Here is a 25,617-nt window from a genome sequence, read left to right as displayed (position 1 = left end):
TTATCCTTTTCCCCTCATGTTGGCGAAGGAACTTGATGTCTTCCTTTATGATAACGGGATATATTAAAAACGCTGCTGGTTGCCATGGGGATCTATAGACACAGTACCCAGTCTGTGTCTACAGGAATATTCGCAGAACAAGTCTCAGCAAGAATGCGTATAACTTCCATGAACAGCATGCTCCGAGGGGGCTTTAATGACATCTGTAAATGTCACCAACAAAAAAAAAAATGATTTCAAAAATGGTTATCATTATCAACTAATCAAAACATTTCTTCCACGGATATCCTAGCAACAGTCAGATAAACTAAACCCTATATATGTATCAGACTGTAATGTGACTCACTGATAAAATGTTGGATTCATCCAGTCTTTAATACTGCAATAAATTCTAGAAGTAAAAAAAAATAATAAAAAATGATATAATCAGCGCGGACGTTTAACTAGGCGAGCCAGGGAGGCCCTTGTGAGATGGGTAATTTAATCATCAACAGTGAGCCACCAATCAACCTATCTGAACATTTGGACAGTAAGATAGCAGCGAGTATGTAACTTTCCATTTCACATTCAAATGGAACAGAAAATAAAATTTAAAAACTATTTACTTGCATATTTCTTGTAAAAGTTTGGCTCATATTATTTTGGCTGATAAAAGACTTTTTTATTTTTTTATAAAAAAAAAAGTTAAACTGCATAAAGTTCTACCACGACCGCAAACTTGTTTTGTGAAAAACAAACTTTTTTTTTTCCTGTTTACGGAATTCAGATAAGCTGAAAATATGAAATACAACAGAAGGGAAAAAAAAGGAAAAATAGTAAAAATATCTTTTTTTTTTTTTTATAAGTTTTGGCTTTAGATGTGAAGTTTTAGCAAACAACTAACTGGGCAAGTTGGTACAAAGTTTTCTGACATGGTTCAAATGGAATTGACTGATGTGGTTGCTATCAATTAACACCTAAATCATTGTGAAAATGACAGCTGGTAAGATGTCACCGCAGTTTCTAAAAAGGCAAAAATAACAAGTAAAGGTTTATTGTTATTAGATAGCTGCAGATGGAATGTAACATTGTGGAAATATTTTCCTAAAGTGTATGTAACCCTAAAAAACTTTCCCTATTTTATCCATTTTATTGTTATAAATATACTCTTGAAAGCATTTTGTTACTTCTGTTAGGCATGTGATGATGCATAACAATATATATGCTGGTCCTGACAGATATCTTGGTAACAAATAAATTCCTAAACATACTTGGGATAAATTACTAAAAGAGATTAGGCTGTTCACCTAAAATGGTAAAGTATCACCTTGCAAGGAATAAGTCTACATTCCACATTCAATTTGACGTTTTGCAACAAGATGCTTCATCAGTTTATGAGAACTAATTATTATAATAATATTAAAAACTGTATTTATATATCACAAACATATTACACAGTGTTGTACAATATGTAGGGGTTGCAAATGGCAGACAGATACAAACAATGCGACCAGAGAAGGAGACGACTCTGCCCAGAAGAGCGTACAATTTAAGAAATGGAGGGGATGTAGCACGCAATAAGAGCGGGGATATGTAATGGTGGGTGAGTAGTGAGGGTTATTAGACAAAAGAAGACAGGAGGGCAAGTTTGAAAAGATGGGTTTTAAGGGCTCTTTTTAATATGTAGAAAGTAGGAGCAAGCCGATTAGGATGAGGAAGGGCTTTCCAAAGAGTCGGGGCAGCTCTGGAAAAGTCTTGGAGCCGTGTGTGTGATGAGGTTATAGGTGAGGAAGTCATTAGTAGGTCATTGGACGAGCGAAAAGAGAGCGGCTAGGGAAGTATTTTCCCATGAGGTCAGAAAGGTAAGTGGGGCAAGAACTGTGGAGGGATTTGAAGGAAAGCACAGGAGCTTGAATTTAGCTCTGAGGTGAAATGGAAGCCAATGAAGAGAACTAAAGAGATGCAGCAGAAGAGGAGATAAAACAGTTTGGAATGTTGCAGAAGCATATTTAAGAAAAAGTTGATGTGATGTGATTAACTAGATTTACAGCCCTAAGTTGTCATATAACCATCACTGTAGTGCATATAGACACGAAGGGGCTACAAAAAAACGGCGGGAGATCAAAAGCTATGAGATACAACAAATGATACAAACACAATATATTTATAATACAAAGAGCTTTGACAAACAGGATTAGGTAAAGCATTACATCTACTCCTAAGGCTCTATTAATAAAATAAAGAATCTGACATCCCTTCAAACATTCCCAGGTCATAAGCAATTACTGCTTTTAAAACATATGGACCTGGAAGACTCCCATGAGGGAATATTTGTGGGAATGTCCGATTACCTGTTTTATAAATAGAGCCCTACGTATTCCTTATAGAATTTATTTAAATAATTTTTTTTTCTGTTGACCCACTTCAAATTGGGTTTAAAGACCTTGTAGAATTTAAACCCCATTTAAAACTCATTTTTTTTAGCACAAACACACGCCATATATGTTTATATGCTGAATGTTCCTTTTACTTTACCAGCATGCGCTAGAACTGTAGACCAATGTAATAAAGCCACTCAATCATGTAACATGTATGTATCACCCATTATGGCATTTTACATCATTAAAAATATATTTAATAGTTTAATGATTGATGCCCAAAAGCATGGCTGTAGCGTACATCATAAATCAAAGTACATGTGTCATCAACCTAATTTTTACATAATTTAAAATAAGTCGTTATGATAATTGCTTAGGATGAAAAAAAAAACAGAATGCATTATGAACTTTTGTAAAATAATTTAACATTTAATTAAAATCGTTAGTATGTAAAGAAAACTGTGTTAGAATGTAAATGAAAAATGTAATTCTTCAAGTGGGTTTTCCACTAAAATAAAAGGTCACTAATGTGGATTTTTTCAGGTTGGTCCACTAAGGGTTATTTCTAGAGATGAGCGAATCCAAGCTCACGAAGTGGAATTCGATCCAAATTTTAGGAAAAATTCGATTCGCTCTGAATCCAAATTTCCTTGCGATTCGTGGTAATGAATCTCTGGGCACTACAGAGGATGAATAGGGACTTGTCCCCATTCATCACCTTATGTGCCCGGTATTCTTAGATAGTGAAACTCTATCTAAGAATACATAGTGCAGCACCGCAACAGCAATCGCGGTTGCCGTGCTGTGCTTCTGCCATGCATTCTTAGATAGAGTTTCTCTATCTAAGAATACAGGGCATTAAAGGGGATGAATGGATGAATGGGGACAAGTCCCCATTCATCCCCTGTAGTGCTGTGTATTCTTAGATAGTGAAACTCTATCTAAGAATACATAGAACAGCCCTGCAACAGCAATTGCAGTTGCCGTGCTGTTATTTTTTACTATGTATTCTTTAGAATATTCTAAGAATACAGAGCACTACAGGTGATGAATGGGGACAGGTCCCCATTCATCACCTGTAGTGCCTGGACATTGTAGTGGAACTGCAGAGGACTGCAGTTCAGTTTCCCACGTGACGTCACATTGTGAAACTGAACTGCAGATGACCTTTGCAGTTCTACTACGATCTCTGGGGACTACAGGGGATGAATGGAGATTTGTCCTCATTCATCCCCTTTAGTGCCCTGTATTCTTAGATAGAAAAACTCTATCTAAGTATACATAGTAAAAGCCCAGCACGGCAACAGCGATTGCGGTTGCAGCGCTGTTTTATGTATTCTTAGAGAACTACAGGTGATGAATGGGGACTTGTGCCCAAACAACCCCTTTAGTGCCCTGTATTCTTAGATAGTAAAACTCTGTAGTGCTCTGTATTCTTAGAATATTCTAAAGAATATATAGTAAAAAAAACAGCACGGCAGTAGAAGTACTGCACGGCAACCGCAAAATAGCTGAAATAACCAGAAATAGCCTTTTTTAACGCGATTCGCTGTGAAATTCGGATCAAATCGAGACTTTTTGGAAGATTCGGCGAACCGGCCAAAGCGAACTTTTGAGAAATTCGCTCATCTTTAGTTATTTCCTCATTTAACAATAAAATAGGTATCTAATTTTTTGCTGTAGATCACTTTTTCGTGTTGAAGTGCATGCTGTTAGTTTTTGGTTCTAGGAGCCCAGTGCTGGAAGTTCTTGGTGCTAAAAGCCCAGAATTGGTATTTTTTTTTGTGCTAGAAGCAAAACCGCTATGTTTTTGAGCCAGTTGTGGTAGTTATTATTGCTAAGAGTTCATGGAGGGTAGTTTTGGTTGTTAGGAACTTATGGCTAGTAGTTTTTGTGCTAGGAGCCCAAAATTTGTAGTTTTTGTGCTAGGGGCCCATCACTGGTATTTTCTGGTGCTAAGATTCCAACATTGGGAATTTTTGTGTCCAGTTGTGGTATGTTTTGTGCTAGGAGCCTTTTGCAAATAGATTTTGGTCCTATGAACTCAACATTGGTACTTTTTGTGTTAGGAGCCCAGAACTGGTAATTTTTGTGGTGCTAGGAGCCCAGCAACATTGGTTTTGTGCTAAGAGTCCAGGTCTTCTACATTTTGGTGCTAGGAACTAGGAACCCTGGGAGTTTTTCATGCCTGAAGCCCAGTTATAATAGTTTTTTTTCTTTGTGATCAGAGCTAGGTGCTAGCAATTTTTTTGGTGGTATGAGTCCTGTAATGGTGGTTTTTGTGCTAGAAGTCCAGGAACGGAAGTTTTTGGTACTACGAGCCAGCACTGGTAGTTCTAAACCCTGACACCTAACACCTAATCTAATCTGAAAGTAATAATGAAATGTAAAATCAAAAAGAAAATAATTATATTTCAAATTATCTGATTGACTAGTTATACAGTTAAAAATATTGATACTGATTTTTTAAATAGGGGTAATTTTAATTGAAAGTGTACTAGTGCTGGACAAAAATTCCGTTCAGCAGATTTATTCCTTTTTGTGTTGAGATATTGCTTGCTTATTGTTTTATATTTTTTTAACCTTCGATCTACCAATTATTTTAAATTAGGTGTTTGACCAGCTTAGAATTCACATGGGAAGGAACACTCTTTCTTAGTATTGTTAAAGGCTTTTTCCAATGAGGTCTTTCTTTCAAATCTGTTTTCAGCTGGCAGGAAATGTGACCTACGACTGCACCAAAACACTCCAAAACAGCAGAATTAGCATGCATGATAAATGAATTATATGTCAATGTTTTTAATAAAAAGGTGGAATTACATTTTAAGTATGCCCTTTCATCTATATATTTTCAGTAACTCGGGTTTGTGTTCTATGTTTATTATAAAGGAACTTTTCACATCCCTTGTCTGGAGGATAATAATAACCTATTGATGATTTCAATGGCTGAAGGCTGGAAACTCACTGAAGAAATAAATAGTGTATTGTGTGGTGTGTTAATTCCGTCTATGGCCTTCAATTAATTTTCTCTTTGTGACACACAGAAGAAGTGACACAGACAGTCGTCTGTTTACTAGATGGCTCCTCTTTACAATGTGCTTCCAAAAATGGAGTCTAACGTCATCACCGAAGAAGGAAATACTATCAATCAGTCAAAATTTTTTTGCAGGGCAAAATTCCATCATTCCGCTACAGAATATAGAGAACAAATCATATATAGATACATAACTTGTCTTGAAATGGTTTTGTACCTGAACATTTAAAATTGTTAGATGTTTTGGATTTAATTTATTGAGTAATGCTGGTATTGTACGGGTACATTATAATCATTTAGATTTCCCAGCATACATTGCTTCTTTATTGAAACCTCTTGCAGCTGCACAATACATGTCCATTATACTCTTCTCTCATGTGCTGAGTACTCATGGCAAACAAGTCTTTAAAAGGTTGACGGGGACAGCAAAAGCATTTATAGTGCATCTAAGGCCAAACGTTTTTTCTTTTCATTTTTAGTAAGATATTTTTATTTTCTTGCTGTGTTTTGTGCCAAATTTGCTCATGTTGTCAAAAAAAGACTAAGATTCCATCATAGCATGGTGGAAAAAAGTGGCTAATACTCTGGATTTTGCAACTCTAAGATCCCATAGAATCGCAGGTTCAAATCTCAATCACGGCACTTTTTGCTTCAAGTTTGTCTGTGGTCCCTGTGTTTATGTAGGTTTCCTCTGGGCACTCTGATTTCCTTGTACATACTAAAAGTATGTGGAGAGGTTGATTCCCCCCCCCAAAAAAAAAAAAAAACGGACATTAGATCACTCTAGTCACTCTAAGGGTCAGTTGGTATATATATATATATATATATATATATGTGTGCTGTGTTATATGTGGTGCTATATAAATAAAAGTAATAATTCCAAATTCTTCTGTTGTCGGTAGAACAGAGGGCGAGCTATTTAAATAGGTTGGAAGCCACTTTGAAGTTTGCAAATGTCTTAGTGGCCAACTTTGAAAAACTGGCAAACTCAAACGCCTAAAATTTGCCGCCAACAAGTTTTTGTGACTTCATCCCCATTTACTATAGGTGGATGCAGGTATACAACACATCTGAAAATTTTGTGTAAGTTGAAGATTTTTAACGACAAGTGTGGCTCTGCAAGAGAAAAAAGGTTAATGGCATGGAAGGTGGGATAGGTAATTATTCATTAATAATTGCATTATAGTTATTAATAAAATTGTACAACTTTACTGAGATTTTTATTTGCTTTTTTTTGCTGAGAGTGGAATATAAAAAAACAGTTACATTACATGCTTGTGTGTAATTTTCCATTCAATGTAGTGTACAATCCTGGCATATCCAGGTTCTGGGAATGAATGGACTTGGAGTTGTATCATCTGAGCCAAGCCAATTAGGATGGCTAAAAGCCGAAACCCAGAAGAAGACTGAGCAATGATATAAGGACAAAGAAAGGATCCAACTTACACAGCAGAGAGTTCAAAGATGGCAGATAATTACAATGGTCAGTCCAGTTCTGGCATGCAAAGACCCAATACAATAGTAAACAGGTCAAAAGGCAATACTGACATCTCCAAATCAGAGTAAGAATTACCCTAAAGGTATTTATCTTAACAATTAAAGCTCATGTGGGATATTATCCTTAGGGTTTGCAGCTTCTAGCCTCACCTTTGTCAGACAACTGAGGTTTCCGGCGCCATTTGCTCTGATTCCTCACCCCATCAGCATTCCATGACCCCGAAAGGATTACCCCAGTACTCAGTTCTCCAATATTTAAACTCGTGAACGCTACACACCCAAACATGCATTAAAATGGCCCATAGGCCACAAAAAGACTGCAACACACCAGTATTTGATTGCCATTTATTCCCACACAGCTACCACCAATTCAGCAACAGGCCTCCAACCCTGAAATTAACCCTTAATCACTGTACATCTATCATACTGTATATAAGCCTTTTCAACAACTTCAAATTCTTTCACTAGCTCAATAATGCCTAGCTATCTTGCATCTGTTTTGATTGGTTTACTATTTGTGAAAATGAAAAGGAAAATATTGAAGATAATTAAGATTTTCATTAAAATTTCCATTAGAATAGTCACACGGAGGAGTAGGAACATAACGGCTGTTGTGCTAGACATCTACTAAACACTAAATAAAAGTACACAATGCCATTACTTATTCCATTGATCTCACATGAAAAACACTCATTGATCCTAACACACGAACATATAAATCTGCCAAGCTGTATGCCAGGATTAGTTGATTAGGGACTAGGGAGAAGGTGAATGTTTCTTGTAATTACAAGTACTGAACACGTCTCTATTTATTTTTCAATAATATAAAATTAGCACAATATAACACCACAACAGAAATTAATTAAACACTTGTGACTATCACAGGTGTGTTTTTTATAATGAGGTACATTTTAAATACAGTAACAGATTTTATAATGTAAAAAAAAAACTACAAATATAATAAAGCATTAACAAAACATTGTTCAGCAGTGCGTTCTGAGTCTATTGCTTACTTGATATATTAATTTGTGTAGCAACAACCAATTCCACAGTTAAAGGAGCTTTCATTTCAATGCAAATATTCACTTATAAATAATTATACACAATTTGCTTCTCTTAAGACATCCAAAGAACCTGAAACTATTGTTGGATGCCATCACCTTGGATATGATGTTAGAGGTCATTTTACTGACACTCTTTAGCAGTGTGTCTCAAACAGATTTCCATGGAACCCTAGGGTTTCCTCAGAAGTTGCTGGAGGTTCCTTGAGCATTTGGCAATTTGTGCCTACTAGGTCAATTAATACTAATGCCATTGATCTATTTTGGTATCTTTAAGGATGGCATTCTTCCCAATGGCAAACAATGGAAGAGACATTCATCCCATTGATCTCCAGGCCCACTTGCCATAAACTGTGCATATCATAATTATTGGCACACGTTCCCTGAGACCTGAAAACTATTTCAAGGGTTCCTTCATGTTAAGTTGGGAAAGACTGCTCTATAGTTCTAAAATTCACTACTTCCCAATGAGCTACTAAAAAAGTTATGCTGGGAGGATAATAGTCCTATGATAGTCTATCTTCTCCAGTAAGTTATGCTGGAGAAGATAGACTATTATGGGAGGACCTGTAAGATCCAGCAAACCTGGAATTGATCTTATCCAGGATTGAAAACATTTGCCAACCAATAGCTAGTTGTAAAAGTTTTTTTATGTTTTGGATCAGATCCATTCAGGGTTTGCTGGATCACCCTCCCATGATAGTCTATCATTTCCAATATTGGAGAGCTTTATTAAATCAGGTCCATAACATTGCACAACCTAGACCTGACCAGCTAAAGCAACTGCAGATCAGAACACTGCCTCCATAAACTCTGAGTTTTTTGGGGGGCCAAGCAGTGTATTTGGAGATAACATAACCTCACCTTTCACAGGTACTTTGTAGGAAGTGACATTGAATTATGACATACATTGGTTTACCCTGCAGCATCTCTGATGGTCAGAGTCTCTGATGTTCCTCTGAAGACACAACAGAGTCTTACTCCATCTAAATCCCACCCTTTATCTCATGACAAAGGAATGCAGATTTAGAAGAGGAGAGGCCAATATAGAAACAGTGTTATCAATTGGAAAATTAAAAAAATACTTACTTAATATAAGATATATAACATAAATACTCTTCTCAATAGCATTTGACTGACATATTTTCATTGCAAACGCGATAATTGCCATCTCAAATGTCTCATTAAAAAAATAAAGATAGAAAATTTCAGTAAAAGTTTCCAACGACAATGGAAATGATATTTCATTCTTCAGTAATACAATACATTTCCATTTTTAGGCGTGTTTTGCCAGATTAAACACATTCATTTGCCAGGACGCTTTAGGCCACTCTTGCACTAAGCCCCTTGAATAACTGCTGCTCCGCAACATTTGGAGCAGTAGGGAAGAAAAAGCATGAGTTATGTGATCTCTCAATTCCCTTATAGAATGCATAGAGCGACCCCTTATCAGCTGCCTTCAAAATATGCTCCTCACTCCAAACTGTGTTGGCTCATTGATGATTCCAATAGTCAAGAGAAGAGAAAAACAAAATGTGAAATAAAAATGATAAATGAATATTTTAGGTTGAACACCACCTGGGGTTTTTAATGAACAAAAGAACAAATATCCCAGCAAAAGTGTGCTTTAGTGAAAAAAGTATGTTAGTAGACACAGACAGCTGAAAATATAAGCAGATTTTGACTTTGCCTGTAAATGTTGAACATCCCAACTCTTCTGCATACCCATTGGTTCTAAAACATGATAGGCAGCCACATTGACCAATTGGGAATGTGTTTTCTAACATTATTCAAGTTTTTTTGGAATGTCTAAATTTGGATATATATTCACATTCAAATCTTGCCCCGGACCACCTCTCATAAACTTGAGATTAAACCGAGGTTAAGAAAATCAAATACCCTAGCAGAAATGACATTTAGTGAAAAAGTTGAAACGAAACGTAATCCCACCTGCTATGCTTACCTATTGGTTCTAAAATGTGATAGGTAGCCACAATGACCAACCGGGAAACTCATGTAATAGAGGGGCAAATGAGAACAGCTTATAGGAATCCTTCTTTTGCCCAGAACCAAAAGACCTTGGCTTTTTATACTGAATTTAAGAAGAATAAAAACATCAGAAGAGGTGAGCCTTAGTGAAAAAGAATATCATTATATATAGTCAACTGAAGTTATAGGTAAATTTGGACCGATCCTGTAAAAGTCAAACCTATTCCTACCTTCTGTGCTATTGGCTCTAAAATGTGATAGGCAACCACATTGACCAATTAGGAAGTTAGTGATTGGGCACCCAGGATGGCTACCTCCACAGAGTATAAATGACAGGTAGACTTTAAAATCTCCATCGAATTGTAGTTTTCACCATTTTTGGCCTGGCTGTACACAGCAGACAGTGCCTGGAAATACAGGATATATAAATCAATTTCAGTTTGGTTAGTTCCTTGTAAATCACAGGAGTTTGACCTTCCCTTGTCACTTTTTCGTATGCGAGAGGCACAAAGGAACAGAAAGTTCCTGCCATCTATTTACTTGTGCTCATTATTATATTCCCATAAAAATACATGTGAATAGTTCATGAAAAAAAAAAAACAGTGCTGTATTTTTATCACAAGCTTTGTGGAGAAACATGAGGACAAGTTAGCAAAAAGAGGGAAATTGCTAAAAAAAATATTTTATTTTCTTCATGCACTTCTGATGTATTCTGCAGCTCTGTGTAGAGAATATTTAACTATTCTGAGTCACAGGAGTACTGACAATCTGCTGCTACCATTATAGTTAGCAAGAGATATTTTAAAGAAAAATCCATCATAGTGGTCACTGGGGAAGTCTGCCAACACCTGGGGATATTTGTCTGCCTGTCACTGGGGAAGTCTGCCTGTACCTTTGGAAACCTGCACGTTGCACCTGTGGTTATATTGCTGTTGTGGAAGGCTACAGTTAGGTAATGTCAGGTCCCCGCTGACATTAAACGTCATATGAATGGAGGGGTAGGGTAATAAAAGAGGCATATATAATATTTTTATGACCCCCACAGCACGTTCACTAATCCGTGGGTATATCTTCTTGTTAATCAATTTGTCAATTGTTTTAAGACAATATAAAACTGATTGAAAATTACAGGAGTGGGCATTTTGGATCTCTGTAGAGAGATCGCTTCTTCCACGTAAAGATCAAGGGTCCATCTCTGCAGCATACTGAGAAAGGACAGGATTTCTGCTCAGGCTGTGGGTGCTTTCAATGGACAGCCAATGTATATAACTAATTTGAACTTTAGATTTACTATCAAAATTATTGCATTGGCTTACATGGATCTGGTTATGCTTTTTTACATTAAGCTATGCACACGTTAGATGGTTCTCGCCTGAGATCAATGGTTGTGCTCTATTTGAGCAAAAATCGGTAAAGCCCCCCCACCCAACGTGGATCAGGAGCAGCCATTATGCACTCATATGAAGAGGCTGCTTACTCTTCCTACCCCCTCCCTTCTCTATTTAACAGTATGGTGCTGTGTGTACAGGGCTAACTCATTAATATTATTCTGGCATCCATCTGATGTTTTTACGAGGCTTAAAGTGGAACTAAAGTCCAACTTTTATTATGGGTTATTCAGTTAGGTGTTTTTTGTAGAAAGGGACAGGCAACATCCCCTCTGCAATACATGTTCCTACTTGCCCCATCACTGGCCATTTTGACAATCCTGGCAATCCCGGTTTTCCTAGCTTGTGCTGGGTATGAATGGCCTGCATGGAAGTTATGCCATCCCAGCACGGCCAATCATGATGGAAGCAAAGAAGAAGAAAGATGGCACCCCCAGCGATGGAACACAGATAGGCAAGTAATCGAAAGTTTAATTACACTTTAAGGCTCCCTTAGCTGTGAATGGCCTCCACCTCTAAATTATATACTCACACCCAAGGACAAGTTGATAGGTGTTCGTTCTAAAAATTGTAGGTAATCATTTTATTTATAATGGTGAGATAATTCTAATAGGCAAAGGGGACATTTTTACACTAATTCAAATGTAATGCTATTTATAAATAAGGTTAAACCCTAATATTATATACAGAAATATTTCTAGGGCCATCTACAACTATATGCTATGGAAACCCTAACAAGACGCAGAGAAAAAAATAATTACAGTCAGACAGTTGTCATTATAACTGCTGTATTGATTTTTGCACTAGAGTAGCTTTTCAATGTTCTTGTTACACGCGGTAAAAATATAGTCCCTTACTAATCCAATGCCAGGGGCTTATAGGAATTCAATTATTTTTAGAAATATGAAAAAATAATAATAATCCCCCCAGCCCCCCTCTTAGGAAGAAGTGATAGGCAGTTTCTTGACTGCGGGCCAGTCTTGAACAATGTCATCATGTGTCAAAGTATATGACTGACTGAAACAGAGTTGAGCTGTGTTTTGAATGTCATAAAGGTGTCGCTGATTGAAGAGTGTAGACAGTTCCTTGAAAAATCTCTCACATCGAGCAATGTGATACAATGTCATGCACTTAGAAGTAAAAAATATTCCAAAGACCTGAACACTCTGCAGAGAGTAACAGAGAAAGGGAATTAAAGGCACTGAAATCTAAACAGTATTAAAAAAGCACAATAAAAAAAAACAATTATCACACACATACTATACCTATATACCCTTTAACCTTAGGGGCCAAAACACAGCTTTGCGTTTTGGTACATTACAATATTATGTGTGCTCCAACAACACATTTTAATGTGTGTTACATGTGTTGGTCTTCCTATGCTATTCAATATGGGCCGTAATTCAGGTGTTTTAACACAACACACAAGAACTAGGATGTGTAAAGGAGCCATAAATAAATAATATTTTGGGTCTCAATTAATATGCAATATTATAATTGCACTGGAATCATGGTTTTGATTTTTTTTAAATAAACACAAATTTAAAAGAAAGTCAGTATCGTGCTTTACAAACGTGCAATATGCTGCACTAATGAGAGTTCTGTTTGGAAAAAAATCTAGATCACCCAGCTTCACTGATGAAAGTGTATCCTCTCCAGCCTTGGGAAGCTTTAATATATCAGGCCCAATGTTTTAAAATGGTTACTTTCCATCACTACAGGCCAGTGGGGTGACAACAATGGAGTGCAACTGGGAGAAAGAGTGTGCAAAAGGCAATTCTTCAACAAGGCCTTAATGTGGCTCAGCTGTTAGCATTCTCACCCTGTGGCACTTGGATCCTTGGTTTACATCTTGGCCATGATACTAACTGCATAGATTTTGTATATTCTCTCAGGTTTCTGTGATTGTCCTGCCACATCTCAGTAATCTACTGGTAGGTTAATTGGTTTACTTCCAACTTACTTACATTAGACCGTGAGCTCCTCCAAAGAATAGCTAGTGACATGACTATGGATTCTACAAAGCTCTGCATAATATGTTGCCATTGTATAACACATGATTATAATGTTAACATTGATAAATTGTGTTATTGATTGGGTTTCCATTCATTATTCATAATAGTAGCACGAAAAAACTTTATCTGCCTGGAATTTGCATGTTCTCCCCATGTTTGTGTGGGTTTCCTCCCACATTTTAAAAAATGCAGTTAAGTTAATTGGCTTCCCACCAAAATTGACCTTAGACTATGTTAATGATATAGGACTGTGATAGGGACAATACATTGTGAGCCCTTTTGAGCGACAGCTAGTGACAAGACATGTACAGCGCTGCGTACATGCAATAATAATAATAATAATAATAATGACAAGCATTGCTACAAATGCTGCACTTTGAAAATGAAAGTAGTGTTGCTAAAACCCATGCTTTTGAATTCATGGGGCTGTGTTTGACCTACTTCTGCCAGCAAAGTGAACAGATCTGAAAAGGACCAGATACATTCAAACCTATCCTACTAGCAGTCATCCACAGCGTAAAATTTAAATGAATTAAAAGTGAATTGAAAAATGCTTGTACTTGCCAAATGCAAAAAATAACATAGCTCATCTTCGTCACAAAGATGCCATATACTCATTATTGTTTTAGACTTTCTTTGCCTTCTAGGCAATGTTTTCTGTTTCTTGAACCCAACATATAACTACTTGGTTATCATCATTTAGTATGCTGCATTAGGACCTCACCTTCTCGTACAGATTGCATCGTCCCCACCATAAAATATGCAAGCAGTTTCCCATTTCCCAGTAATTAGACTGCAAATTTATCACCCACTTGTTTGATAATTGATCTCAATATAAAGTGAAATCTTAAACGAAACACAAAAAGTTGTTTCAAAGTCAATATGATGGTTAACCAATCAACAAAAAAAATGCTTTCTCCGATCAAGCTTTTATTGATGTTGAGACCAAAAATTTATGGAGAATGTAGTTAGAAATGTAATTGATCTAATCGATATTTGAGCAAATCAATAATTTTAGGCAATTAATCAATCTAAATTATCCCATAGTGAAGGGCTAGCCTAGTATGCATGTGTTTGAAGGGGGGCATATTTGTGTGTAATGTCACACCTTCAAACTTTAGAGTAAAATGAAGACAGATTTTGACTCCTATAGCATTTTCCCTATGATTTTCCATACTTTATTAGAAATTGGATTGTTTGATATTGAGCACCAGAAGCCCGTTCTCTCTGCAGACACGGTCTGCGCAATTTTCCTCTCCGCAGTTGCCCTTGCTGTAATTTCTGTCTGAAGTACAGTTAAATAAGATAGTTTAGTCAGGGGTATAAATAGATGGACGCAGAGAGCCCACTAAGCTTTCTCACCTCGGGATTGACGCGCAGTAAACAGTAAAACTGAGTTTTTCCGTTGCTGTGACGACTAATGTGCTATTAACAGTAACAAGTTGTGTAGACACGATAATGTGTGCTGTGTTTTCTCCGTATACCGAGGAGAAAATATCTCAGCCGTTTTAAAAAAATATCCTGTTTTTTCCTGCGCAGAACAATGCGAGCAAAAAAAAAGCCTATACAAAACTGACATATTATAAACAGGAGCCAGAATGAGCCTTATAGTTTTTTATATAGCATACAGTATGTATGACTTACCTCCTGACTGGTATTTTACAAACTTAAAAGCTAAAAATGGAACTTCCTAACTTCAGTTTGTATTATTAGGAAAATAAATAATGAATAGATCTGGTGAGTACACACACTGATGCCTTAAATTAAGTTGGGCTTTTGGTGAGTTGTTGTAACTTTAAGGAAGAGAAGATTGCCTCTGGGTATACCATAGATAGATATGACCCCTAGGAGGGATGTTTATGTATTTGCTGATGTATGCTACAAGAACATCTGATATAGCCTTCCATTGAAAGCAAAACCTATGAGCTGTAGTGCCAAATTATAATTGTTTTCTCTTACTTCCTTGTAAAGTCCTGCAAATGCCAGTTCATCCTACTCAATGGGTCTTCTGCAGCTTCTCAATCAGCGCCTACCCACACATTACCTGCCCACTACTTTCTGCGTTGACAGCACTGTCTTTGTAGCTCAGTGTTTCTCGACCTTATTAACATGGGAGAACTTTAACTTTATTTTAGGCCTTCTGGGAACCCCATCTATAATTTCAATATCCTCAACTCCCAGTACATTAACGTGGTAGTTATTGGGAAGAATGCCTCTTGTATTGCTAACCAGTGGGAAGGCTGCCACCCTTACACAAAGCCAAGGAGATAATTTGTGTCAGTGATAACTGATCTGAGATTTACACACTGCCAATGGAACCTCTACCAACCCCTGGAGGAACCCTAGGGTTCCACGGAACCCTGGTTGAGACCCACTGCTGTAACTAAACCCCTCCCAATAAGAGCTAAAGGAGGTGTATTACTTAAAATTTTTGTGGGAGGAAAATTACCTTACCTTTACTGATGACAAGCCCTCCATCCGTCCACAAACCAAGCCTAGCAGGTCCTGTGCTGGCTTGGCTTTCCTCTTCTTCGCTCCATCCAGTGCCTTCCATTTTCTTCTCTTCTTCTCTCGCACTGCGCACTCTTCCCTGAACATGTCAAAAAAGTGAGATCAGGCACTTTTTGTTTGTACATTATACTGTAGGAAAGTCCCTGATGACACATGCCAAATCTTGGGCATGGACAAAAGGAGCAGCCACAGCCTCCTGGGATGTGTGATGCAAGTCTCTTAGGAGGTTGCAGGTTCCCTTTCAGTCTTTACTATTACAGAAGTGAGGACAGGAAGGAGACCCCCCCAAAAAATGTAAAAAATTGTATTTAAAAAAAAATTCCAATTATATAAAAGTTTTAGCCACACTTTTATATAAGGCTAATTCTATGTGATGATAGACTTGCTTTAAGGAATTTAGACTGTTCAGTTGCCAAGGTAAATTTTCACATTGAAAAGAGTAATTCACTTGCTTTAATAGGTGTAGATATAGTTCACCTTGCAAACAATACCCACTCAAGTGTTAGGAAATATAAAAAAGCAAAATATTTCCCTGTACATGATTAGAAAGTTTAACCAAGGGAACTTTATCACATTCCCATCCTTATCTCATTTATCCTCATTTCCAAGAGGATAATTCATTTAGGCAAGTGAACAGCCTGTATTCCTTTAGTAGACCAACCCCAGTGTCACCAGTAAGTAGTGGTTCTTTAGTGTCATTGGTGAGTACTTGTATGTATTGTCAGTGGTAAACAATGGTATTTGGTGTCAGTGGTCACTAGTGGTGAATAAAGGAGGATTTTCTTTACTCAGGTAAGGTAAAAGTGAAAAGATTTTGGCTTTAGATAAACTTCATTGCAACTATTAGGAATGTGGTCCAGATTTTACTATGGGTTTTGCTGTTTGTTCCTTCAACAGAAATTTAGGTGAAAGACCAATATCCATCAACATGGCAGTAGCCAAGGTAAACATAGACAGTTCCGCCCCTAAAACACTGCCTACTGTGTACCTTAACAATGGGCTCACAGTAATGCTTACATATCAGTTCTATTTTAACTTGAACCATGTTCTGTAAACCTGGAACATCTGGCCAACTCAGAACAATCAAACCTGGGCAGATGCCCTATCACTAGCTTCTATAAATTCAATATTACACCAAGCCTTGAACGGTTTTCCCTGCAGTTTTGCAGTTTTTCTAGTGGGCTTTCATGGTACATACATGAGGCAAATGTAGGAATTGTCAGTTGTATGAATGTTCTGTTGATACACATGCTTTTAAATAAGTTTTCAGTGTCCATGCTTCTTACTTTTAAACTTGGAGTTCCACAATCACTCTGGATTCACAGCTTGCCACTGAAGACTTGAATATAAATAACCCTGAAAATGTAGACTAATTTCCTGCCCACAAAGCACGCCTATATAGCTAATTTCAGCGTTTATGCCTATGATTCTCCATTTACATGTCTATACGGTTTTGCTGAAATGGACCTTAGTCAATTTAATCTACTTCCCCGCTTCCTATTCCCCCATTGTGCTATCGCTCCTTTCATCCTCATTTCTGGTCCATTGAATTTATTTATTTTGCTCTTTTTATACATCACTTTGAGCATTTGTACTCTCAGTAGTGTTTTTTATACTGGAGTCCCCTGTGCGCTCTCTTTATTAACTGAAATTCTTGAGGCAGCAAGAGCAAGTATTGTAACAGGTGATCTTTTTTTTTCTCTCTCTAAGCCAGTGTAAAATGCCTCAAACGTAACGAGCTAGTTCTTACAGAATCAAAGAACACTTCTTTTTTATTCTTGCTATCTGACCACACCATTTCCAAGTTACAAGCATTTTATGCAAAAAATTGCTGCACCTCTAGAGATCTAAGACAGCGGGTCAGCGACCTTCCATCTATCCTGAATTTCAAGTTTACAGCCCACATAAGCCACTTGAAATTAAAGTATAATTCTAGGTTTGTGGAGAAAACACATTTATATACATCTCAGGGATTTTAGCAAACCTTATTGCTAACCTAACCTCATTCTTTTTTGTAGATATGAATATAGGTCACTACAGTTTGTGTGCTGGAATTTTGGAAAACGAGTGCAAAGAGATGCAGTGAGCCAGTTACGAGACCAAGGAGAATGGGAATTTCTGTCTACAATTCACAGGATATGTCTACAATTTGTGGACACATGATCAACACACCTATAGAAGGTATTTGGACATCTCTAAAAATACATGGCATTGATATGGTGATGGTTCCTTCATTGCAGGGATAACAACCTCTACTCTGTTGTAAAGGCTTTTCACAAGGTTTTGGAATGTGTCTGTTGGAACTTGTGCCAATTCTTCAATAAGATCATTTGTCAGGTCAGATGCTAATGTTGGCTTGAAATTGGTGTTCCAATTCATCCCAAAAGTGTTAAGCTGGGTCTGAGGTCAGGGCTTCGTTGCAGGTTATTTGAGTTCCTTCATACCAAACTCACAAGAATATTTATTTATGGACTCGTTTTGTGAACAGGTGGCAGCAATGGTGGAAGATAAAGGGATTTTTTTCTACAAACTGTTGCAACAAGGTTGGAGTCGCACAATAAAGAGATGGCTCCGTTTTCCTGTTTAACAATATTTCCAATATGAGGATGTGTCTGGTAGAGTATATGTTACTCTTTGGTAATACTGACTTTCAGAAAAATAGATTTTGCAATTCACTTTTTGTAAACCTCGGCATTGTAATAGAGATGCTTTCAAATTGTTTTGAAAAGTTAGTATCATCAAAGATTTGGTAGTTCCTGTTACTCAAGGCTCACTCTTATTTTTTCTTCCTGATGCAAGAAAGTAATTTACTGCAAGGCAGGAAATTATTGTTCATGTGTAAAACTAAACTCTGAATGAGCAACTAAACCCACATTAAAAATACAGTATATTGAAGAAGTTTAACTTGCCAAAAAAATTGTAATTTGTACCCATTTGGTCTTGAGACTTATAGAACTCTGCCAGAGAGCACAGCCAGGCTGATTACTTTTTTTCTCTTTCAGTTAATTATTGAAGCCAGATCAGCCTCCTGTCCAGGGTTTTCCAATGGAAAGTCCACTTTGTTATCTCACATACAGAATTTTGTAGCAGAGATTATTTGCTGCTACGAATTGCTAATGCTAGCGATTTGTAGCTAGTAATTTATTCTCTTTCCATCAGCGATTTGTTGCAAAGCCTATGAAAATAAGCCTATAGAGATTAAATAAATGTGTATCTAGTGAATAATCTCCCTCCATCAGTGATTTGTATCTAAGCCTATCAATTTATAGCTAAACCCATAGAGACAGATTATTAGCAATTGTTGTTGGTGATCCTCACGCCAACAAAAAATCCTGCTACAACTCAATTGCCGACTATGCTACAATTCATTTAATTAGCAAGTTAATAATCACATATTAGGTTTTTTTTAGGTGAGAACGTGCTTAAAAAATGAGAAGGAATCACTCCAAATTAGTAGCCCCAGGGACTGCCATCAGAATATTTTGACCCATACAAGGAAAACTTCCTGGGATGTTCCTTCGTGTCTAAATGTTAAAGCATTGTAAAAGTCAAACCCTTCTGATGGGGCTAGGTACAGAAGTACTCATTGCCCCCCTCTTAAGGCAGCCCTGGTTTGCCCCTGTGATTTGGCCCTAAAGGAACAGTATGATAAGTTATCCATCTACTCTCTCCCCCTGTGAGCATTTTTTTATCAGCATGTAGCTCATCTGATTGGTTCATTTTGCTGTCCCTCCTTGTCCTAGCCATATCCTCCCATGCACGTCTAATTTAGATAATAAAATGTTACATTTGATTTCTTACTAAAGACTGGGACTTTTACGGCAGAACAAATTAAACAATCATAAACGTGACAAAAGTCTTTAATATATATAGATAACTACAAAATGTTAAAACCAGCTAAAACAACAACAAACAATTGTGAATACATCATTTATCTTAATAGCTCTATCCTCGACACGTTTCCTTGAACCAGTCCACTTCTTCAGGAAGAACTCTTGAGAGCTTTTTACTAATGATGATTCATACCAAGGAGTAACGATCCCCTCATAAAAACTAGCTGCAAGATGTCTAAAGTAAATGACCATACGAGGTATGCGGACATCAGTACAATTAGGCAGACTGAGAGATACCAGGTTTTGTTAGCATAGCTCAAAACAAACAATCCAATCATGAAGGATTTCAAAAATTTCCTTCAACTTTAATTTTTTCATCCAAAAAAGAGACCAAACCTCATAGCGATCCAAAAAACACAGTCACTTATCCTGTATGTTTCCAACAACCGTATCCACCCAGCAGGGCTCCCGGGTCTATCAGCCAAGCTTCAGAAAGAGACCTGCTCCCAGCGCCTCCGTTAAACTTGTCTTGCACCTCCGGTCATCAAACACTCCCTAGAGTCACGCTTTGGAGTAAAACCCGCTCCATGTGCTTGACTCCAGAGCATGACTACCTAACGCTAGGGTGTGTTTGATGACCGGAGGTGAAGAAATGGACTGGTTCAACGAAACGCATAGAAGATAGAGAGCTATTAGGATAAATGATGTATTCACAATTGTTTGTTGTTGTTTTAGCTGGTTTTAATAATTTTTAGTTATCTATATATGTATTAAAGATTTTTGTCTGCCTTAAAAGTCCCAGTCTTTTGTAAGAAATCAAATGTAACATATTTGTTATTTCCGAATGTGGCAGACTACTTAAAGTGAATTGCTGGGGATAATTTTTTCAATTCTTTCTATTTTAGATATTTTTATGTATTTTAAATCCATCACAGAATATTAGATTAATAAAAAAAATAGTCGTTGCATGTTTTTGTCTCCCACAAATTCTGTTTCCTTATTCATTTCTCCTGTCAAAAAGCATTGTGTAAGTAAAAAAAAAAAACTTTTCTACAGATTTATGGCATATTAATTGAATTAGAATTTTTGGAACTACATTTTAGTACCCAACAATTAGCCCAGATACAGAATTCCGAACTGCTTGAATCTCACCGCCTCTACTAAGTTGTAGGATGAAGAATGTAATTTTCTATTAGAGGAAAGTAAGTTCATTTCCACAAGTATGAGACAAAGCGTACAGTCTTCCTCTCCCAAGGAGCTGAATTTGCTATGGCAGAGACTCTTCCCTCAGGCTATTCTTGTAACACTTACAACACGCTCTGCTTCTTTGGGGATTCCAATTGAACATTTCAGAACTTTGACCAAAAAACATTGCAACATGTTTCACAGAGAGACACAGAGCACTGGCGAACATCTGAGCAATGTCATAATACAGTGTTCCAGAAGGTTACCTAGTTTTAGGTGAATATAAAAACGATTTCCGTACGTGGAAGAGTTTTAAAGGGTCTGTTAACTCAAAAAGAATCTCCTATTGCCCAGTTGATAGTTATTTTAAAGCATAACTAAACCAACAAGTACTTACCTATGCCTGTTCCATTGCAGGGTGTTGCCATTTTCCTTCTTTTCTATTGGCAGACAATATTTAGCTACCTTGATTGGGTGTGCCAGGGTGATGAAACTCCCGCCGCAGGTGCCCAGGAGTGTGATCATTCTCCGAATGCACAAATGAAGCTGGGATTGCTCAGCAAAACGTGAGAGCTCAGGCACTTAACAAAAGTTTTTGCACATGTCACAGATCCCTGCAGGTCCAGGGGATCCGTGCCTCCTTCAATGCCACCCACCTTTCACTCCCCTGCTACCAGCACCAGCTCTGCTAAGGCATCATCTCCTCAGCACACTTCCTGGTCCAGGTCATGTGACTCCCAGTCAGCTGCTTCACTACCACAGAGGACAAGAGACAAGAGATGTTTCGCAGACGTGCTCCCCCTGCTGGTGGAGATGTGAACACCACCAGCCTCTAGTTTCCTGGGCCCCCTCTAGTGGTAGGATAGGATGCAGCAGGTCACATGGCTTCATTCATCACAGGCCCTGCTCTTAAAAGGAAGTGAAGGGCAACAGGAAGTTGCCTGAACAAGGAGTTCCTTTAGCTCTGCTTCCAGGTTCCTGTTGTTTGTTTTTCCTGTTCCAGATTCCTTGTGTACCGACCACGGCTTCTTTCCTGACAACTCCTGTTCGCTGCCTGTCCTGAACTTTTGCCTGTTTCCTGACAACCCTTGTTTGCTGCCCGCCCTGACATTTGGCTCGTTTGACTACTCTTTTGGATTTCCCTCTGGCACTACGTTTTGGTTCCTGCTTGTTAGCAGTCACCTGCCTCTGCATGCACGGGGGCCGCAACCTGGCAGTTGCCCGCAGCGCAACATCCTCACCTCTAGAGGCACTAGTGAAGACAGGGCAGCTTCTTAGACTCTGCGCCCTGTGCACGTATCTACCTACTGAGCTGGTGACACAGAGGGTCCACTATCCTTCCTTCCAGCTTCCGTTACAGGACATCACCTGTCTGAAGTTCTACTTTAAGCAAACGATGGCTTTAATCACATAAATTTAAGATTTCACCTATGAATATTAACAAATATATCAATCCCAAAACATATTTTCTTGTTTTAATGTTTTAAAAAGTATGGGGAAGATTTAGAACGCTTGTTGGACATTTACTGCTATCTGGAGCACCATCAGAAAGAGTTACCATCACTTCTTGTTTAGTTACCAATGGCTTAATCAAACACAACACCAAACCAATCTGAAAGACACAGACAAATACATACACAACAAGGGTTATAACCTTCCCCTACTCTACAAAAGAAAAACAGTTTATTGCTGTCTGTGTGGCAATTGGAGAGATCCCCTTATGTGTCTGTGAGGGTTCTCATTTATCCAGGTCATTGGGCATGATTTATTAAAGCTCTCCAAGACTGGAGAAGATAAACCATGATTGGAGAGCCTAGGTGATCCAGCTAACCTGGAAAGGATTTGATAAAATATTTTCTATTATTTGGCAAATTTTATCAATCCTGAAGCAAATCCATTTCAGATTTCCTGGATCACCCAAATTCTCCCATGATAGTCTACCCAATTTTCTGGGTCACTCGAGGTCTTCCATGATAGTCTACCCAATTTTCTGGGTCACCCAAGTTCTCCCATGATAGTCTATCTTCTCCAGTTTTGGGGAGCTTTAATAAATCATGTCCATTATATATCTAGTATTCAACAGGACTTGGTCTTAAAATGTTGAAGACGTTTTGCAGCCGGCTTTCCAGGCTTCATCAGTTAATCAGTTTGGATCACAAAATGGCCTGAAAGTTCACTATTACAAGAACAAGTTCAGTTAAATGTGACTAAAGTACTAATAGTTAGTTCCCCTCATTTCTTGTCTGGCAAAACTTTGTCAGTAGGACATGAAGTAAGAATAAATATCACAAATGGAATCCTGGATAGATATACCATTCTGGTAGGGCTTCTAATCATCTCTATTTAATAAACTGATTAAAAAATATGATTTGGGCATGCAGGTGTTTTAGAATATAAATGTTGGGAATAGAGAGGTAGATCCTTTAGTAAGTAATAATATTGTCTAATGTTCAACCATCTTCCTGTGCATTCATCCCATAAAATACCCGCCAATGTTTAGCTTTCACATTCATTTAACTTTAGGCGGTGGATAACAGCCTACATATGAAAATGAAATAGATGACAATACTTTCCAGAATGTGGATAATCATTACCTCTAATACAGAAACAGTTGTTGGCCAATGTACAATAGGAGTTAGATTTAGCAAAATTAGAGTCTGGTGTTAATCTGATACTATTCAAACCCAATATTTTTGTAACATGATATGCTATGTCATAATTTTAGGGGTTTCAGTTAGTGCCCGGGCTTACATTCAGCTTTGATGTAAGGGATATGTTATAGGATAAAAGAAAAATTTAACATGGTAAAGCTGAACTCCACACTGCAAGGGGTAAATGCTCTTTTAGATTTAGGATACCAAAATAGAACTTCTACCTTTTACTTTTTTATTCTGGGAGGGTTCGTGGCACCTTTTGTAGGGAATGGTGTTAATAGCTGCCACCACCACATGAAGGACCAAAGAAAAGGGGCTTGAGGAGGCCATTTGCATAAAAGAAAGAAGTCTGCCCAAGTGAAATTTTACAGTAACCTGGACCAAATTATTTTTGGAGCATTTAACCCTATCTTATCATTCTCGAAGTTGGGTTTACAGTAAAGTTTCAAGTTCAGGATAGGTGTTAAAAGTTACTGAAATGTTTGGGATTTAAAAAATTTAAATTCTGGGTTTCACATGTTTTAACATGTGAAAGTCTAGGACAGCTATTCCTTGATTCCTAGCATCTCCCATAATTGCTCAAAAGAGTTCATAAAAAGACAGCTCAACCAGTACAAAAATAAGTGACAAAAATCCATCCTATCATGAAGTGCATGTGGCTGCAATACATCACATTACTACTTGTAATATAAGTGAGATAGCTTTGCTGTTTCTTGTACAGCATTGGTAGTACACTGGTTGATTTTACTTGTTTCCTTGAGTGTAGCTAGATTATGTTTATTTCTCTTGCCTGTCCATTTATATGTAGATAAGATCATTATTTTACTCTCCCAGCTCTGTGAACTCATCAGGCTCCTGTAATTCCCATACTAGGGCTGAAATAGATGGACACTAAAGAAGAAATTGCTGACGCAGCTTGATTTGAAGTGTTTCCTGGTAACTGATGGCCACTTGCCAGGAATCTCCATCAATGAGTGACTGTGGGCTTAAAATCACTTCGCTTAATCCCAGGAGTACCTTCTCAGTTTCGCTCCTACCAGGCAAGATATGGAAGGTTAATCCCAATATGTGAAGTACGTTCCTCTAGACAGGCATTATGTAAAAGAGATTGTCCCTGTGGAACAAGATACATGTGTACAATGAAGCTTTTATAATTGAAATTAGATTGCAAGCCCTTGTGAGCAAAAGATCCTTCAAGCTATTGATTACTTCTTAAGCACTTGTGTTCACTGTTTAATGTTATTTTTATCATTACTGGAAGAAAATGAAGGATCTCTGCCTCCCGTTACTCTTGTACAGGCTAAAAATACCGGTCAATCCACATTTCAGGTTATGTCTTGTTGATCCCTAAGGAGGCCACAGCTTCATCATGCTGACCTCTTCATCATTACTTTGTTCTGTGAAGGTCAACGGGATGTACAAGTCACCTTTACAGAGCAACACAACCAGAAATGTTGTTTTCCCTGTGGATGTCCCTTGTGTGTTTAAAGGGCATTTTGGTGGCTCGGCCAGTGGGAAAGAAATTTCACTATTTTTTCCAACAGATGGTTGTTTCCAATAACACGTGTCAATGATGGGGTTTCTTCAATTTATCATTTCACAGTGCTCACCTGTAAAATTGGTATCTTGCAGTTTTATTATGTTATGATTGGCATTACCAATAATGTAAAAAAATTAAGCATTGCCCAACAGTGCCAGAGACCAATGTGGTATCAAGGAGCAGATAATTTTCATCATGTTTAAAATTTTCCACTTGCATCGAATTTTGGCCTATTCTAATATAAAATGGAAACATGAACTGAGGGTAACAATCAAGCAATTTAGTTTCAAAAGACCACTGTAAGAATGGCCATTGGAATAGCACACATAGTGCTACTGTGTTAAAGGACTCCGAATTCAAATAAATCACAAATAAAAAATGTTTGGCAATAATAATAATGGCAGTAAAACTAATAATTATAATTTAATTACATTGCAGATATTTGAGAATGATTGGTGACTTTTTTTCCAGAAATACCATGCCATTCTAATGCATCTGTTTGGCATTGCCTTTCAATTGCTTTCCATAAATCAAAACAACAAACCCTTACTCT

This window comes from Pyxicephalus adspersus, chromosome 8, assembly GCF_032062135.1.
Source record: "Pyxicephalus adspersus chromosome 8, UCB_Pads_2.0, whole genome shotgun sequence".
In the NCBI taxonomy this organism is placed as follows: domain Eukaryota; kingdom Metazoa; phylum Chordata; class Amphibia; order Anura; family Pyxicephalidae; genus Pyxicephalus; species Pyxicephalus adspersus.
Note: the sequence above shows the minus strand (reverse complement) of the source record.